We start from the raw sequence: 18,491 nt of genomic DNA on the forward strand, positions 1-18,491 counted from the left end.
GTTACTATTAGAATGCCATCTTTGTGCATGGTTCTGTACACTACATATATGACAGATAAAAACAGACCATGTGATTAGATAGAGAGACAGACAGATAGGATCATTTCTTCTCCGAACACACAACCTCATTTAGTCATAATGACAGATTTCTCTTTGATTGTGAATTATGTTAGCTAGCTAGCTAGACAACAAATAACCTAGGAAAATTATTGTGCTTCTTCCTGTTAATGATTGTCTTTGTCCACATCATGATTCCCTTATAAGTACTCGTTCTTCAGCATTATTTAGCAAAGATTGTTTATGACTATATCTTACTCCATCGCTCATTTACAAACAGCTCATCAAAAGTATTCGGTGTTTGGACTGTGAGCTGTTTTGACTGGATACATTTTAAACATGCTGTGTTTTGTTTCTCTGAATAAATGGATGCATCACACATGGGTTCCTGAAAAACCAAGGGGCTAATTCTCAGCAGGTTTAAATTTTCATCGCTCTGTTGAAGTCAATCGATCTCTGAGAATTTACACCAGCCGAGGATCTGGTCCAAACACTCACGTTTATGAAATTAAAACTCACTTTGAATATTCTGTACAAAGGCCCTGATTCCGCAGCCACTTCAGCACATTCTCAACTTTAAACACGAGTGGCCCCATTAAAGGTTTAAAGAAAAACTTATACTTAAGTCCCTATTAGTTATGGGTTAGGGTTATGGATAGGGCTTAAGGATAACCCCAAACTGGTGTCAGACCCTCACACTGTACAAGTTATTCTCCTTTCCCAATCAAATAAAGCCCTGCAATTGGTGCACTGGAATTACTCTCCCTTTCTGGGTTCTGGATGATTAACATGAAATAACAGTTTATCCCAAAGCCAGAATCTCTGGGTCTTCTTCTCCAAACTCACCAGTACAGTGTGCCACTTCCTCACCAACCTCTCCCTCCTGAATGTCCTGCTCACCAGCATGGTCATCCCCATTGTGAGCAATCAGGAGATGAGTTCCTTCCCTAGCTACCATGCCCAGGCCTACTTCCATTTCCTGATGGACTGCTTGGAGTTCTTCCTCTTTCATATCATGTCCTTAGACATACAAATGGCCATCTCATACCAGCTGCAATACCTCACTATCGTGAGCAATCGGATCTGCCTCTGGCTGGTGGCTGCCTCATGGCAAGGGGTAACATCTGCAAAAGCACTTCTGTGACAAGGTTCCATTTCCAAAAATGCCTTAGTCACTCAGGCCAGATTTTTAAAGGTATTTAGGTGCATTGTGAGATTTTCAAAAACATCTTATCACTTAACACCCATTGATTTCTATAAGTATTAAGCATCTAGGTTCTTTAGGTAATCCTCCATAGGCACCTAAATACCTTTAAAAATATGGCCGTATTATATGTAGAAGTGCCAAAGTCACTTTTGAAAAAAAGAGTTCGGTACCTAAATAACTTGGTGGGGGATGATAATTTTACCCAATGGCAGTAAATGGAGTAGAATCTGTGTGTGTGTAAGTGTGAGTGTGTGTGAATCAAGATGGCCCATTTAGACAGTTGACAAGAAGGTGTGAGGATACTTAACATAGGGAAATAGATTTGATATGTGTAATGACCCAGCCACTCCCAGTCTCTATTCAAAACCAAGTTAATGAACTGGAAGTAAAGAGACTGGGAGTGGCTGGGCCATTACACATATCGAATCTATTTCCCTATGTTAAGTATCCTCACACCTTCTTGTCAACTGTCTAAATGGGCCATCTTGATTATCACTACAAAAGTTTTTCTTCTCCTGCTGATAATAGCTCATCTTAATTAATTAGCCTCTTACAGTTTGTATGGCAACTTCCACCTTCTCTGTTTGTATGTGTATGTATCTTCTTACTATATGGTCCATTCTTTGCATCCAATAAAGTGAGCTGTAGCGCACGAAAGCTTATGCTCTAATACATTTGTTAGTGTCTAAGGTGCCACAAGTACTCCTGTTCTTTTTGAGTAATGTTATAGTAAGGTTATAATTTCATGTATATAGTTATGAAGCTGAAAATGTATCCTCATGGCTTAAAGCAAGCCCAAGCAAAAACTCTCCAGGAACATAGAGGCAGTTCACACCTCGTCAAGGCATGGATGGGACAAACCCAGCCCAGCCTCACAGGAACAATGGATACTGGCTTTGGCAGCAACAAAAGAATCTGTTTAGAACGGGGCAGGCAAACTTTTTAGCCTAAGGGCCGCATTGGGTTTCGGAAATTGTATGGAGGGCTGGTTAGGGGATGGAGGCTTGGCCTGGCCCCCACCCCCTATCTGCCCCCCTGCTTTTTGCCCCCTGATGCCCCCCCCCCGGACTCCTGCCCCATCCAACCCCCCGTTTCCTGACAGCCTCCCCGGGACCCCTGCCCAATCCAACCACCCCTTCTCTCTGTCCCCTGCCCATCCATGGAAACCCTGCCCCTGACTGTCTCCCTGCCACCCCATCCAACCCCCCTGGGACTCCTGCCCCATCCAACCACCCCTTCTCCCAGTCCCCTGACTGCCCTCCGCCGCCCCTCCATCCAACCCCCCCGTCCTTCCTTCCTGCCCCCCTGGGACCCCTTCCCCCATTCAACCCCCTTGTTCCCTGACTCCTATCCACCTTCCCACACCCTGACCACCTCCCTGAACTCCCCTGCCCTCTATCCAACCCACCCTGCTCCCTGATCGCGCTGCCTGGAGGGAACGTCACACCATATAGAACTAAATTTTTAGTAGTAATACCTATAGTTTTAACAGGTATTTAACTGTAATGATTCATGATTCTTTTGCTTAATACACGCGTGGGTGTGTATGTGTTATTGGAAATCTAAAAGAGAGTTCATCTGTACTATTATTTTTTTTTTACTCTGATACTAATTTTGCATAAGCCACAAAAGGCTTGAAAGTTTTGAATGTGTAAAGAGAGCTTGGCTGTGAGGCAGTGGCAGGGGTCGAGCATGCTTCGCAGGTGGGGGGGCAGCTCATTTGGCCTCTGTCCCCAGCAGCAGAGCCCAGGCAGGGAGTGGGCCACTGCTGTCTCCCAGCCAGGCTCTCTCAGGCAGAAGCAGCTCTGTCACATTCTGCGCCCGGCTGCCATGGAGAGCGACTGAACATAAGAACAGCCATACTGGGTCAGACCAAAGGTCCATCTAGCCCAGTGTCCTGTCTTCCAGCAGTGTTCAATGCCAGATGTACAGAGGGAATGACCAGAACAGGTAATCATCAACTGATCCATCCCCTGTCGCCCATTTCCAGCTTCTGGCAAACACAGGTTAGGAACACCATCCCTGCCCATCCTGGCTAATAGCCATCAATGGACCTATCCTCCATGAATTTATCTAGTTCTTTTTTGAACCCTGTTATAGTTGGCTTTCACAACATCCTCCAGCAAGGAATTCCACAGGTTGACTGTGTGTTAGGTGAAAAAATACTTCCTTTTGTTTGTTTAAATCTGCTGCCTATTAATTTCATTTGGTGACCTCTACTTCTTGTGGTATGAGAAATAACACTTCCTTATGTACTTTCTCCACACTAGTCCTGATTGTATAGACCTCTATCATATCCCCTCCTTATTCATCTCTTTTCCAAGCTGAAAAGTCCCCGTCTTATTAATCTCTCCTCTTACATACCCCTAATCATGTTTATTGCCATTTTCTGAACCTTTTCCAATTCCAATATATCTTTTTTGAGATGGGGTGACCACATCTGCACACAGTATTCAATATGTGGGTGTACCATGGATTTATATAGAGGCAACATATTTTCTGTCCTATAATCTATCCCTTTCTTAATAATTCCCAGCATTCTGTTCGCTTTTTTGACTGCCGCTGCACATTCAGTGGATGTTTTCAGAGAACTATCCCCAATGACTCCAAGATCTCTTTCTTGAGCGGTAACAGCTAATTTAGACCCCATCATTTTATAGGTATAGTTAGGATTATGTTTTCCAGTGTGCATTACTTTGTGTTTATCAACACTGAATTTCATCTGCTATTTTGTTGCCCAGTCACCCAATTTTGAGAGATCCTTTTGTAGCTCTTCGCAGTCTGCCTGGGACTTAACTATCTTAAGTAGTTTTGCATCATCTGCAAATTTTGCCACCTCACTGTTTACCCCTTTTTCCAGATCAGTTATGAATATGTTAAAATAGGACTGGGCCCAGTACAGACCCCTGGGGGACACCATTATTTACCTCTCTCCATTCTGAAAACTGACCATTTATTCCTACTCTTTGTTTTCTATCTTTTAATCAGTTACCAATCCATAAGAGGACCTTCCCTCTTATCCCATGACTGCTTACTTTCCTTAAGAGCCTTTGATGAGAGACTTTGCCCTGGTCTACACTAGGAGTTGAGGTCGAATTTAGCAGCGTTAAATCGATTTAACCCTGCACCCGTCCACACGATGAAGCCCTTTTTTTCGACTTAAAGGGCTCTTAAAATCGATTTCCTTACTCCACCCCCAACAAGGGGATTAGCACTTAAATCAGCCTTGCCGGGTCGAATTTGGGGTACTGTGGACGCAATTAGACGATATTGGCCTCCGGGAGCTATCCCAGAGTGCTCTATTGTGACCGCTCTGGACAGCACTCTCAACTCAAATGCATTGGCCAGGTAGACAGGAAATGGCCCGCGAACTTTTGAATTTCAATTTCCTGTTTGCATGGTCACCTGCAGCTTGCCACGCTGGCCAGAGCTCATTAGCAGAGGTGACCATGATGGAGTCCCAGAATTGCAAAAGAGCTCCAGCATGGACCGAACGGGAGGTGAAGGATCTGATCGCTGTATGGGGAGAGAAATCCGTGCTATCAGAACTCCGTTCCAGTTTTTGAAATGCCAAAACATTTGTCAAAATCTCCCAGGGCATGAAGGACAGGGGCCATAACAGGGACCCGAAGCAGTGCCGTGTGAAACTTAAGGAGCTGAGGCAAGCCTACCAGAAAACCAGAGAGGCAAACGGCCGCTCCGGGTCAGAGCCCTAAACATGTCGCTTCTATGATGAGCTGCATGCCATTTTAGGGGGGTCAGCCACCACTACTCCAGCCATGTTGTTTGACTCCTTCAATGGAGATGGAGGCAACACAGAAGCAGGTTTTGGGGACGAGGAAGATGATGATGATGATGAAGTTGTAGATAGCTCACAGCAAGCAAGCAGAGAAACCGGTTTTCCCTACAGCCAGGAACTGTTTCTCACCCTGGACCTGGAGCCAGTACCCCCCGAACCCACCCAAGGCTGCCTCCCGGACCTGCCAGGTGGAGAAGGGACCTCTGGTGAGTGTACCTTTTAAAATACTATACATGGTTTAAAAGCAAGCATGTTTAATGATTAATTTGCCCTGGAAGTTGCAGCTCTCCTGGATGTACTCCCAAAGCCTTTGCAAAAGGTTTCTGGGGAGGGCAGCCTTATTCCATCCACCATGGTAGGACACTTTACCACACCAGGCCAGTAGCACGTACTCAGGAATCATTGTAGAACAAAGCATTGCAGTGTATGTTTGCTGGCATTCAAACAACATCCATTCTTTATCTCTCTGTGTTATCCTCAGAAGAGTGATATCATTCATGGTCACCTAGTTAAAATAGGGTGCTTTTCTGAAGGAGACATTCAGAGGTGCCCGTTCCTGCTGGGCTGTTTGCCTGTGGCTGAACAGAAATGTTCCCCACTGTTAGCCACTGGGAGGGGTAAGGGGTGAGGGGCTAGCCACGTGGTGGGGGAAGGCAAAATGCGACCTTGGAACGAAAGCACATGTGCTGTGTATGTAATGTTAACAGCAAGATTTACAGTGAAAGAGTGTATCCATTGTTCTATAAAATGTGTCTTTTTAAATACCACTGTCCCTTTTCTTTTCTCCACCAGCTGCATGTGTTTCAAGGATCACAGGATCTTCTCCTTCCCAGAGGGTAGCAAAGATTAGAAGGTGAAAAAAAAGCACTCGTGATGAAATGTTCTGTGAGCTCATGCTGTCCTCCCACACTGACAGAGCACAGACGAATGCGTGGAGGCAGACAATGTCAGAGTGCAGGAAAGTACAAAATGACCAGGAGGAGAGGTGGTGGGCTGAAGAGAGGGCTGAAGCTGAAAGGTGGCGGCAGCGTGATGAGAGGAGGCAGGATTCAATGCTGAGGCTGCTGGAGGATCAAACTAATGCGCTCCAGCGTAAGGTTGAGCTGCAGGAAAGGCAGCAGGAGCACAGACCGCCACTACAGCCCCTGTGTAACCAACCGCCCTCCTCCCCAGGTTCCATAGCATCCTCACCCGGACGCCCAAGAACGCGGTGGGGGGGCCTCCGGCCACCCAGCAACTCCACCTCAGAGGATTGCCCAAGCAACAAAAGGCTGGCATTCAATAAGTTTTAAAGTTTTAAACTTTTAAAGTGCTGTGTGGCCTTGTCCTTCCCTCCTCCACCAGCCCTCCCGGTGCTTCTCTCCTCCACCACCCCTCCCAGGCTATCTTGGCAGTTATCCCCCTATTTGTGTGATGAATTAATAAAGAATGCATGAATGTGAAGCAACAATGACTTTATTCCCTCTGCAAGTGGTGATGGAAGGGAGGAGGGAAGGGTGCTTAGCTTACAGGGAAGTAGAGTGAACCAAGGGGCGGGGGGTTTCATCAAGGAGAAACAAACAGAACTTTCACAGCGTAGCCTGTCCAGTCATGAAACTGGTTTTCAAAGCTTCTCTGATGCGCACCACGCCCTCCTGTGCTCTTCTAACCACCCTGGTGTCAGTCTGCGCGTAACCAGCGGCCAGGCGATTTGCCTCAAGCTCCCACCCCGCCATAAACGTCTCCCCCTTACTCTCACAGAAAATGTGGAGCGCACAGCAAGCAGTAATAACAGTGGGAATATTGGTTTCGCTGAGGTCTAACCGAGTCAGTAAACTGCGCCAGCACGCTTTTAAACATCCAAATGCACATTCTACCACCATTCTGCACTTCCTCAGCCTGTAGCTGAACAGCTCCTGACTACTGTCCAGGCTGCCTATGTATGGCTTCATGAGCCATGGCATTAAGGGGTAGGCTGGGTCCCCAAGGATAACTATACGCATTTCAACATCCCCAATGGTTATTTTCTGGTCTGGGAATAAAGTCCCTTCTTGCAGCTTTTGAAACAGACCAGAGTTCCTGAAGATGCGAGCGTCATGTACCTTTCCCGGCCATCCCACACTGATGTTGGTGAAACGTCCCTTGTGATTCACCAGTGCTTGCAGCATTATTGAAAAGTACCCCTTGCGGTTTATGTACTCGCCGGCTTGGTGCTCCAGTGACAAGATAGGGATATGGGTTCCGTCTATGGCCCCACAACAGTTAGGGAATCCCATTGCAGCAAAGCCATCCACTATGACCTACACATTTCCCAGGGTCACTACCCTTGATATCAGCAGATCTTTGATTGCGTTGGCTACTTGCATCACAGCAGCCCCCACAGTAGATTTTCCCACTCCAAATTGATTCCTGACTGACCGGTAGCTGTCTGGCACTGCAAGCTTCCACAGGGCTATTGCCACTCACTCCTCAACTGTGAGGGCTGCTCTCATCTTGGTATTCATGCGCTTCAGGGCAGGGGAAAGCAAGTCACAAAGTTCCATGAAAGTGCCCTTACTCATGCAAAAGTTTCACAGCCACTGGGAATCGTCCCAGACCTGCAACACTATGCGGTCCCACCAGTCTGTGCTTGTTTCCCGGGCCCGGAATCGGCGTTCCACGGCATGAACCTGCCCCATTAGCATCATGATGCCTGCATTGCCAGGGCCCATGCTTTGAGAGAAGTCTATGTCCATGTCCTCATCACCTCATCACTGTGCTGATGTCGCCTACTCGCCCGGTTTCGCTTTGCCAGGTTCTGGTGCTGCATATACTGCTGGATAATGCGTGTGGTGTTTAATGCGCTCCTGTCATAAATATAAAGGGAAGGGTAAACACCTTTAAAATCCTTCCTGGCCAGAGGAAAAACCCTTTCACCTGTAAAGGGTTAAGAAGCTCGGATAACCTCGCTGGCACCTGACCAAAATGACCAATGAGGAGACAAGCTTTTTTCAAAGCTGGGGGGGAGAAACAAAGGTTCTCTCTGTCTGTGTGATGCTTTTGCTGGGGATAGAACAGGAATGGAGTCTTAGAACTTAGTAAGTAATCTAGCTAGATATGCGTTAGATTCTGTTTTCTTTAAATGGCTGAGAAAAAAAGCTGTGCTGAATGGAATGTAGATTCCTGTTTTTGTGTCTTTTTGTAACTTAAGGTTTTGCCTAGAGGGATTCTCTATGTTTTGAATCTGATTACCCTGTAAGGTATTTACCATCCTGATTTTACAGAGGTGATTCTTTTACTTTATCTTCCATTAAAATTCTTCCTGTAAGAACCTGATCGTTTTTTTTTCTTAAGATCCAAGGGTTTGGGTCTGTGTTCACCTATGCAAATTGGTGAGGATTTTTATCAAGCCTTCCCCAGGAAAGGGGGTGTAGGGTTTGGGGAGGATTTTGGGGGGAAAGACGTTTCCAAGCAGGCTCTTTCCCGATTATATATTTGTTAGATGCTTGGTGGTGGCAGCAAAAAAAGTCTAAGGGCAAAAGGTAAAATAGTTTGTACCTTGGGGAAGTTTTAACCTAAGCTGGTAAAAATAAGCTTAGGGGGTTTTCATGCAAGTCCCCACATCTGTACCCTTGAGTTCAGAGTGGGGAAGGAACCTTGACAGTTCCTAATTGCCAAAGTGATCTGAGCGGGCTCCGGGCTTGCCGTGGTATGGCGTCTGCACAGAAAAAAGGCGAGGAACGATTGTCTGCCGTTGCTCTGATGGAGGGAGGGGCGACTGATGACATGGCTTACAGGGTTGGCTTACAGGGAATTAAAATCAACAAAGGGGGTGGCTTTACATCAAGGAAAAACAAAAACAACTGTCACACAGAATGGCCCCCTCAAGGATTGAACTCAAAACCCTGGATTTAGCAGGCCAATGCTCAACCCACTAAACTATCCCTCCCTCTGGTATTTGAGGCAGGACTGAATCTCCATTAAAGTTTTCAAGGTCCCCCTGACACACCTCACCAAAACGATTGTTGGCTGTTGATTTCACGGAGGAAGGGAGGAGCAAATGAATACATAACAAATCTGGTCTATTTCTTGTTTTGATCCACTCCATCTATCTTTTACATCTTTGGCTGGCAGCAGATGGTGCAGTAGGACTGCATGCCATCCACATCTCATGGCTGCTGGGCAGAAGATGGTGCAATAGGACTGCTAGCCATCTTCATCTCCTGCCTGCTCACCATAAGATGGTACAATAGGACTGCCTGCAGGACTAAAGAGAATGACTTGGTTGAGTCACTCCTAATTTAGTCCCTGCGCTCATATCTGCCCAGGCGCTCCTGACCAACCTTACCGAGGCGGCCAGGAGCACCTCGGACATGATGAGGATGGTTTTCAGGCCTATTGCACCATCTGCTGCCACAAGGCAATGGGTTGCTGCTGCTGTGTAGCAATGCAGTACCATGTCTGCCAGCACCCAGGAGACATATGGTGACAGTGAGCTGAGCGGGCTCCATGCTTGCCGTGGTATGGCATCTGCACAGGTAACTCAGGAAAAAAGGCATGAAACGATTGTCTGCTGTTGCTTTCACAGAGGGAGGGAGGGAGGGCCTGATGACATGTACCCAGAACCACCCGCGACAATGTTTTTTGCCCCATCAGGCGTTGGGATCTCAACCCAGAATTCCAATGGGCAGCGGAGACTGTGGGAACTGTGGGATAGCTACCCACAGTGCAACACTCCGGAAGTCGACGCTAGCCTCGGTACTGTGGAAGCACTCCGCCGAGTTAATGCACTTAATGCACTTAGAGCATTTTGTGTGGGGACACACACAATCGACTATATAAAAACGATTTCTAAAAAACTGACTTCTATAAATTTGACCTAATTTCATAGTGTAGACATACCCTAAGTGCCTTATTCCACTTTATGTCAGTGGGAGTTGGGTGCCTCAATACCTTTGAGGACCTAGGCCCTATTGGCTAAAGATCTCTCTATCAGAACCATTTAACTTCCAGACAGAGGTTTAGAAAAAAGGAAGTGTGATGCTTCCTCCCCTAAGCACTTAGCACAGGATGTTACTGGACACGACAGTGCAACTTGATGCAAGTTTTATTCCAAAACTGTTTATTGTGTCAAAACTGGCCCCGGTGGCCAGGTAGCAAGGAGCTGTAGTATAATGTGCTGGGAAGGCAGTTGCTATTCTTTATTCTCTCTGCTTACTAATTTGGTAATGCATAAGGATGGTTCTACTTACTTACAAAGCAGCATGACAGCAAACAACTGTTCAAGCTTGAGAAGTGCATAATTTACATGCTATGAAGCATTTATAAGCCAAATTGATTTCTCATGAGTATTACACAGAGGTATGTGTCTATGCATTTGGTTGCTTTAAAAGATGTGTTTTGATTGTGCCTAGTTTGCCAAGCGAATCAGATCATGTCACATCTGTGATCTGTTCTCATCATTATTTACCACCCCACTGTCATCTGCAAACTTTGTCAGTAATTATTTTATACTTTCTTCCAAGTCACTGAATATTGAAAAATATTGAATAGCATTGGGCCAAGAACCAATCCCTGCAGGATTCCATTGGAAACACCCTCACTCACTGATGACTCTTCGTTAGATCTATCTGCGCACACGTGTGCACACACACACACACTCTCTCTCTCTCTCACTGCACAGGAAGATGCCCCTTCCCTACAAGGCCTCTGGAGGGACATAGTTCAGTGGGGAATTAGCACTGGGGCCTCCGCCACTTGGCAGGGTAGAACAGTCAGTAACCTCGGAGCCCAGTCCCTCAGGCAGGGTGGGGCACCAAACAGTCAGGAGGCTCTGGCCTCTAGTCAGGACCAATGTTCCCTCTAATTTTTTCTATCCACGTGCAGAATGAATTTTGTTATGTGCACTAAGGTATGTGTGGATGTGCTCCACCAGTAGAAACAAAAAACCTAGATATAAAATATATTTTTTAAAAGTTACCATCGGGATAATTATTCCAGCCAAGGCAGGTTAGGTATTTTAGAACTCACTAGTCAAAGAATTAAATTTAAGCACAAGAGAGAAATAAAAATTATGAAATGCATAGACTGACCCAGAAACTAAAATAATAGCACTTTGAAAGAATGAAATTACAGAGAATAGATGTGCATTGCAGGAATTATCAAGAAGTAACAATAACAACAATACAAGTGTGTTGAGATGAGTGTGAGAGAGAGACACACACACAGTGTGGTGTGTGTATGTGAGAGAGACACATACAATGGTGTGTGTGTGTGTGAGAGAGAGAGAGAGCAAGGGAGAGAAAGAGAGAGACACACACACAGAGTGGTGTGTTTATGTGTGTGAAAGAGAGAGACAAACAGTGTGTGTGTATAAGAGAGAGACACACACACACACACTGCCCCTTTAAGTGTGCTGCCCTGCTTGTTCAGATACAGCAGCAGCCCCACCCCCCCGCAGCAATCTCCCTCCCTCTGTCCCACTCCTGAGCCCTGTCGTGTCCCCCCACCCTCGCTGTGTGGAGATGGGGTATATGGGTGGGGGACGGCAGGAGGGGGACACCTTGACATCAGCTTTCTCCCCTCCCCCCGCCCCACACACACATAATGCACAGCAAGCAGGAGGCTCCCAGGAGCATCTGGCCAGGGGCTCTAACCCAAGGTAGAGGGCAGGAGCAGCATGGCAGTGGGGGGAAGGGCATCTGAAGTGCACAGCACTTGATAGACTGATGGGTGGTGGCCATGCTGTTTAGAGGGCATTTAGGTCAGGACAGAGCAGCAAAGTCTATAAGCCCAGATCTTCAGGCAGGGTGGGGCACCAAACATGTGGTTCTGGCCTGTGGTCAGGACAGAGCAGCAAAGTCTATAAGCCCAGACCCTCAGGCAGGGCAGGGCAGAGAAGCAGTCAGGGGTCCTGGCTCTGGTGGACCACCAAAAAACACAGGCCCGACTCCACCAGGTCCCAGCCCAGGACCCTAACAGTGGCGGAGTGGTCCACCACTGGGTCAGCGGGGAATCCAGCCGCAACACGCTGGCCGACTGTCAGTCAGCCACACAGCTGAACTATATTTGGCTTCACTGGGCCACTTCCAGCACTCCCATGCAGCCACGCACCTGAGAAGGCAGCATTGCTGCCGGCAGCTGCGCCAAAGGAAGGGTGACAATACCATACCCTGCCACGCTGCCTGCGGGGCTGCTGCTGGCAGCACTGCTCACTTCCAAGCTGGGTGCCTGTCCAGTGGCTTCCGCTCTCTGGCCATCCAGCTCGGAAGGCAGTGTCGCTGCCAGCAGCAGCGCAGAAGGAAGGGTGGCAATAGCTTACTATGCCATCCTTCCTTCTGCACTAGCACTGGCAGTGATGCTGCCTTACGAGACGGGTTCCCGGCCAGTGGCTGCTGCTCTCCTGCTGCCAGCTTTGAAGGCAAGGAAAAACGACAGACATTTTTTCATATTGCCAAAATCTGCCTGGAGGGAGATCAAAGGACCAAAAAGAGATAAACCCAGATGTATGGTAACCCTACTTGCAACCCCCCTACACTAGCCTTGCAACCCATTTTGGGTTGGGACCCCCAATTAAAGAAAGTCTGCACTAGGGGATTCCCCAGCGACCCTGGGATTCAACACAGCCAGTAGTGTGTGGCAGACAATTTCCCACAACTTCCACCACAGCGGTTGTAGATTCTCAGGGACCTTTTTCCTTGGCTTTGTATCCACATGACGGTAGGCTAGGTGGGTTTGTTCTGGCAATGCTAAGAACACCAAGGGAAGGTCTTTGATTAGCCATTGTTTTTGTTGTTTCTGTTTGGGCCAGAATAATGGATTAAGGGTGCTTGTGGGCCGAGCTCAGTTTCCGGTGGAAAAAGGTGTTATGAACTATATACACTTTGTGCAGCTGTACCATTTCTTCTAATCAGACAGGCTTTCCTCATTGGTTCCCTCTGGAAAGGAAGGCACATGTGCCCACCTCTTACAAGAGTCACACTGGACCTTTGATAAGTAATAGATGAAAAAATGAAAATCACAGAACTAATAATGCTAAATATAATTTCAATTAACTCATAAAATTTATAAAATAATATTCCTTGCACATATAATCATTAGTCAAGATATGACTAGCAGCAGCAGTGGAAATATTTATTAAAGTGGAATTATTACAAGAATCCTAATCCTTGGACAGATTATTCCATTGAGTCTATATGCAACTGGCTAGATCTTGGGTCATGACTTTTGTTCTTGTACTATAAACCATCATATTCTGCTTACTTGTCTGCTCCAACACATGGTATGTATTTCTAATACAATTTAGTGTTTCTTATTATCATGCAATCTTCATTTTCTTTTTCACAAGTGACAAGGTTGCAGTACATGCAGTACTCCTCTATGCTCTCTGAAAAATCAATATAATTTACTCAAATGATGATTATGTTATGACCAAAACTCTAAATAGACATATTGATTTAGTCATTAATGTCAATTATATCAATTAAGTTACTGGTTTGCAAATATTTATGTCTTTTGGGGGGTCATACTTTAAATTATATTTGGTACCCTAGTCTATGTTTCTCAAACTTTTTGTTTACTACTGGTGGATATAACGATATCTAATTAGATTTCATTGCTCTACCAATATCAACCGTTCACCCTTTCCACATTTTTCACTACTTAAAGAAATTATTCATACAGAGTCACCATTACAGAACCAAACTTGATATACCCCACTGTAGGTGTATTAAGATAATTGCTTGTGATGTGACATTATTCCACTCTTCCTGTTATCTTCCCATATATGATTGGTGCACTAGGTATATGTAACAAAGTTATTACCTGACTCTTTTATTAAAAGCATTGCAATTTTTCTTCTATAAGTAGTTAGAGCCTTTTGTGTGGTTTCTAAAGTCCCGATGTCTTTATGCTGTAAATTGATTTCTGCAAACTAATAACACATCTAATTAGAAACACATCATAATTACACATCATTAATAAATAATCAGGAAAATTTGGTATTGAATACCTTTAGGATGAGTGGCTCACAGTTGTGCCTATTTATTTGTCTCTTGTGTTTCACAGTTTTTGTTTTCCAGAATCCCATTGTGGATTTTCCAGTTTCTCAGTAGATGAAGGATCTGAAATTTGTAGGGAGTACAGTAGCTGACTGTATAAGTGGGTTTCGCTTTTTCTTATAGTTACTGCAGATGTTTAGTAATCCTTTCTTTTTCTATTTAATGCAACAACTTAATGTTTATATATACACACACACTTGGTTTCATATTATTGTATCAAAGTTGTACACTATATATCATTTGATTTGCTATGGCCTGTTTTGCTAATAGCATTTAGCATGAGAGAGAAGATGTTAGTGGTTTGGGCCCATGTTCAATGATGTAGTTAGCCATGCTCAAATTGCACAAGTTCACTCAATGTCCATTATTAAGTACGGTGAGTACAAGTACGTGCTATTTTGCACTCCCCTACCCCAGCAGGAGCAGGAGTTTGGGTGTGGCAGGGGGCTAAGGACTGGGGGTAGGGACACGGGAGCAGTGTTCCCTTTAATTTTTTACAACCATGTGCAGAATGAATTTTGTTATGTGCATCAATATGGAAGTGATATGTGACAGGGGTGGGGCTGAGAGGTTTGGAGTGTAGAAGGGGCTCAGGGCTGGGGCAGAGGGTTGGGGTGCATGGGGGTGAGGGCTCCAGCTGGAGGTGCAGGCCCCTGGGGTGGGGCCAGGGATGAGGGGTTCGGGGTGCAGGAGAGGGCTCAAGGCTGTGGTAGAGGGTTGGGGTGTGAGGGCTCCGGCTGGGGGTGTGGGTTCTGGGGTGGCACCAGGGATGAAGGGTTTGGGGTGCAGGCTACCCCAGGACTGTGGCAGGGAGAGAGTACTCCCTGCAGCCCTCTCTCTCCACAGCAGCTCGGGGTTGGGCCAGGGAAGAGGCACCTTTCCACGGCTGCGGCAGCTCTGGTGGAGTGTGGATGGGCTCAGCTAGGGGAGAGGTGCTCCTCCCCGCCTCCACAGCCCTTGATAGCCAGCTGTGCAGCTGCGCAGCTTAGAGGAAACTTAGCACAGGAGGGGGTGAGGGCTCTGGGTGGCACTTACCTCAGGGAGCTTCATGGAAGCGTCATATGCCTCCCTCAGTTCCTAGGCAGAGGCGCAGTCAGATGGCTCTGTGCACTGCTCTGCCCGCAGGCACTGACCCCGCAGCTCCCACTGGCCATAGTTCCCAGCCAATGGGAGCTGCGAAGCTGGTGCTCGGGGCAGAGGTAGCGTGCAGAGCTGCCTGGCCACACCTCCACCTAGGAGCTGAGGGAGGGACATGTCAGTGCTTCCAGGGAGCCTCATGGAGCCAAGTAGGGAGCCTGTCAGCCCCCCCTCCCTGCACTAGCAGGGGTTACAGGCCGCCCACCCGCCCCTCCCACAGTACCAGCGGGTGTCCCGGGCTACTCCCCCCACAGCACCCATGGTGCCCCCCAGGCTATTCCTCCCAGAGCACCCCCGGGCTGTCCCCCCGCTCCCCCGATTTAGTCAGGGTATAAAGTACAAGTCATGGACAGGCCACGGGCCATGAATTTTTGTTTACTGCCTGTGACCTGTCCATGACTTTTACTAAAAATACCTGTGACTAAAATGTAGCCTTATGTATAACTCATGATTTTGAACGCTTGTGGTTGTCAAGGTATCTTGGGGTTGTAGAGGTGTGTTCATTATGTTGTGAAGGCCAAAACTATAACTGGGTTTAAAAAAGAACTAGATACATTTCTCAGGATAGGTCCATCAATGGCTATTAGCCAATAGAATCAGGGATGAAACCCCATGATCCTGATGTCCCTAAACCTCTGACTGCCAGATACTGGGAGTGGATGACAGGGGATAGATCACTCCATGATTGCCTTTTGCGTTCATTCTCTCTGAAGCATCTGATATTGGCCATTGTCGGAAGACAGGATACTGGGCTAGATGGACCATTGTCTGTCCCAATATGGCCATTCTTAGTTCAGCAAAAATTACAGTAAGTTTTTGCCTTTCAGAAGGATTTAATATGAGATCATATGCTGCTCTTATTCACTATTTGAGAATCAAGTTCTACACTTAAGTAATGACATGTGAAAAAGCTCTAAGGGTTGGACTGAGAGGCAAAATAACAGCTGGCAATCCTCACTGGTGGATTAAATGAAAAGAAAGTTTTGACACCAGGCCAGGTAATCAGTCTGACTGGGAGTTACACGATCCAACAGAATAAACTTGTGCTATACAAATAAGAGGAAAAACTTAAAAAAGTTAAAAATTCCAAATGAAAAATCACAGTAAAAAACATAGCAAGTGCTATACTAGAAACAAAGATGTCATTGCTAAAACTACTAGCAATTATTTACTTATAAATATTTTCAGTGAGTATTTGCTATTAAAAGATAAGTTAAATAGCACAATGACCTGCATCTGCACAATTATAACAAAGATAAATGATGAAGTGCTAAGAGTAATAAGAGTGACAAAAATAACATTTGAAAAACAAAACATATTTAAAATGGATTGCAAGGAAGCAAAGCAATTCAGGGAATCACAGCAGCAGATAAGACCAATTTGTGAACTGCTAGGAGACTTTATGTAGACATACAAATTGATAAGGGATTCTTTTAAATACTCAAAATGTGTGACACAGAGTTTTTGGGGGTGTAGGTAAAATATTTCACTGAATCAAGTCTTCTATGGCACATCAGTAGGTTATATCAGAGTGGTTCTCAACCTGTGGATCAGGACCCCAAAGTGAGTTGTCACCCCATTTTAATGGGGTCGCCAGACCCAGCATTAGACTTTCTGGGACCCAGGGCTGAATCTGAAGCCCGAGCTCCACCCTGGGCTGTGGGGCTTGGGCTGCAGCCCCCTTTTCTCCCTCTTGGGGTGGCAGGGCTTGGGCTCCGACCCCTCCCAGGGGTCATGTAGCATCTTTATTGTCAGAAGGGAGATCGCAGTGCAATAAAGTTTGAGAACACTTGCATGAGCTGCTATGTCTAGGTATTGGGATTTATGTTCCTTTAAGAATCCAGCCCTGCGAAGCCCGTGCTGAGACATACCATCCTGGGAGAGGAGAAATAAAAAAGCCCCCCTGCCCTCCACCCTATTTTTGCAAACACAGCAGGTGGCTTAACCCATTGAGGTAACTGTTACCCCCTCTGCAGCTCCCTGTTCCAGGGTTTTGCCCTCTGCCACCCTCTGGCAGCACCTCACCCCTGAGCAGTACTGGATTTACAATGGCACAAGTGGCGCCTTGGCGTCGGGTCCACACTCAAAAGGGGCCCCGACCTGGCCCGCTCACTTGTGCTGCGCCCAGAGCAGCTGGCTCCTCTACACCCCCCGGCTCCTCCCCGCCACTGTTCGCCCCACTCGGCTGCCTGGCCCAGGGCTTCTCTCCACCCCCTGGCTCCTCCCCACCCCATGACCCCTTCCCCCTGTCCACTGCTTGCTCCCCTCAGCTGGCAGCTGGCTGAGGGCTCCTCTCTGCCCCCATCATTGGCAGGCAGCCACCAGCGGAGACGAGGGTGGAGAGGAACCCTCAGCCACTGCCACTCCAGCCTGGTGACCGTCCGCTTCGGGTTCCCCAGGGCCTGCCACTCCCTGCCGCTCTGCAGAAGTGGTGGCCTGGGGAAGTTGGTGGCTGTCCCCCCATTCTGCCCATGCAAGGAAACGCCTCCTCCGCCACGGGCAGCACCAATGCCAGGCGGGTAGGGCTGGGCAGGGCCCCGGGGGACAGGACCGCTTTGTGCTCCCGAGCTTCAGCTGTCCTGCCCCCTAGCACTGTGCTGGGAGGGGGATCCCTGCTCTGCAGTGGCTCCGCAGGGTCTGGGGGCAGGGCTTGGGGAAATGGGTCGTGAAGGGGATGCTGGGATGTGAAGGGGTGGGAAGTGCTGGGGAGTGGGGGAGGTTTGTGTGATTTGGGGTGCTTGGCAGTGAGGGTCTGTTGGGGGGCACTGTGTAGTTGTGGTGGGGGGGCTGTGGGGAAGGACACTGGGCAGTGGAGACGGAGGAGATGTGTGTGTGTTGGAGTGCTAAGAAGTGGGGCGTCTGTGTGTATTGCTGGGCAGCTGTGGTTGGGCTGAGAGTGGGGGTGCGCTGGGCGGGGTGATGGTGTGGAGGGCGCTGTGCATTTATGTGGAGGGGGGCTCTGGGCATAGGGAGTCGGGGAGCGTTTGGGGTTGTGTGGCACAGCATGGGCCCACCCCCATGGTTCAGGGGGCATGCTGGCAGCACAGGGCCGGGTCAACTGCCGGTTTGTGAACAGTGTCCTCACACTGGGCGGAGCAGGGCTGCCTCTGCCATGCCATGCCCCATTGCCCCTGGCCAGCCGCTCACTCCAGGGACTGACTTCCCCTTGCCATGCTCTATTGCCTCCATAGGGGCCCACAAATATGTTTGGCGCTGGGCCCACAAAAGATTAATCTGGCCCTGCTCCTGGATTTAACCCTGGCTCCTCCCCCAA

At 47.6% G+C, this 18,491-nt stretch overlaps 1 protein-coding gene across 1 annotated transcript in view; it reads left to right on the forward strand.

Moving 5' to 3' along the window:
• The window catches only part of LOC102940697 (zinc finger protein 271), a 342,407-nt gene that overhangs the window by 90,806 nt on the left and 233,110 nt on the right, over positions 1–18,491 (forward strand). The gene's annotated exons all lie outside the window — the stretch shown is intronic.

The sequence above is a fragment of the Chelonia mydas genome, chromosome 14 (assembly GCF_015237465.2).
Source record: "Chelonia mydas isolate rCheMyd1 chromosome 14, rCheMyd1.pri.v2, whole genome shotgun sequence".
NCBI classification, from domain to species: Eukaryota; Metazoa; Chordata; order Testudines; family Cheloniidae; genus Chelonia; species Chelonia mydas.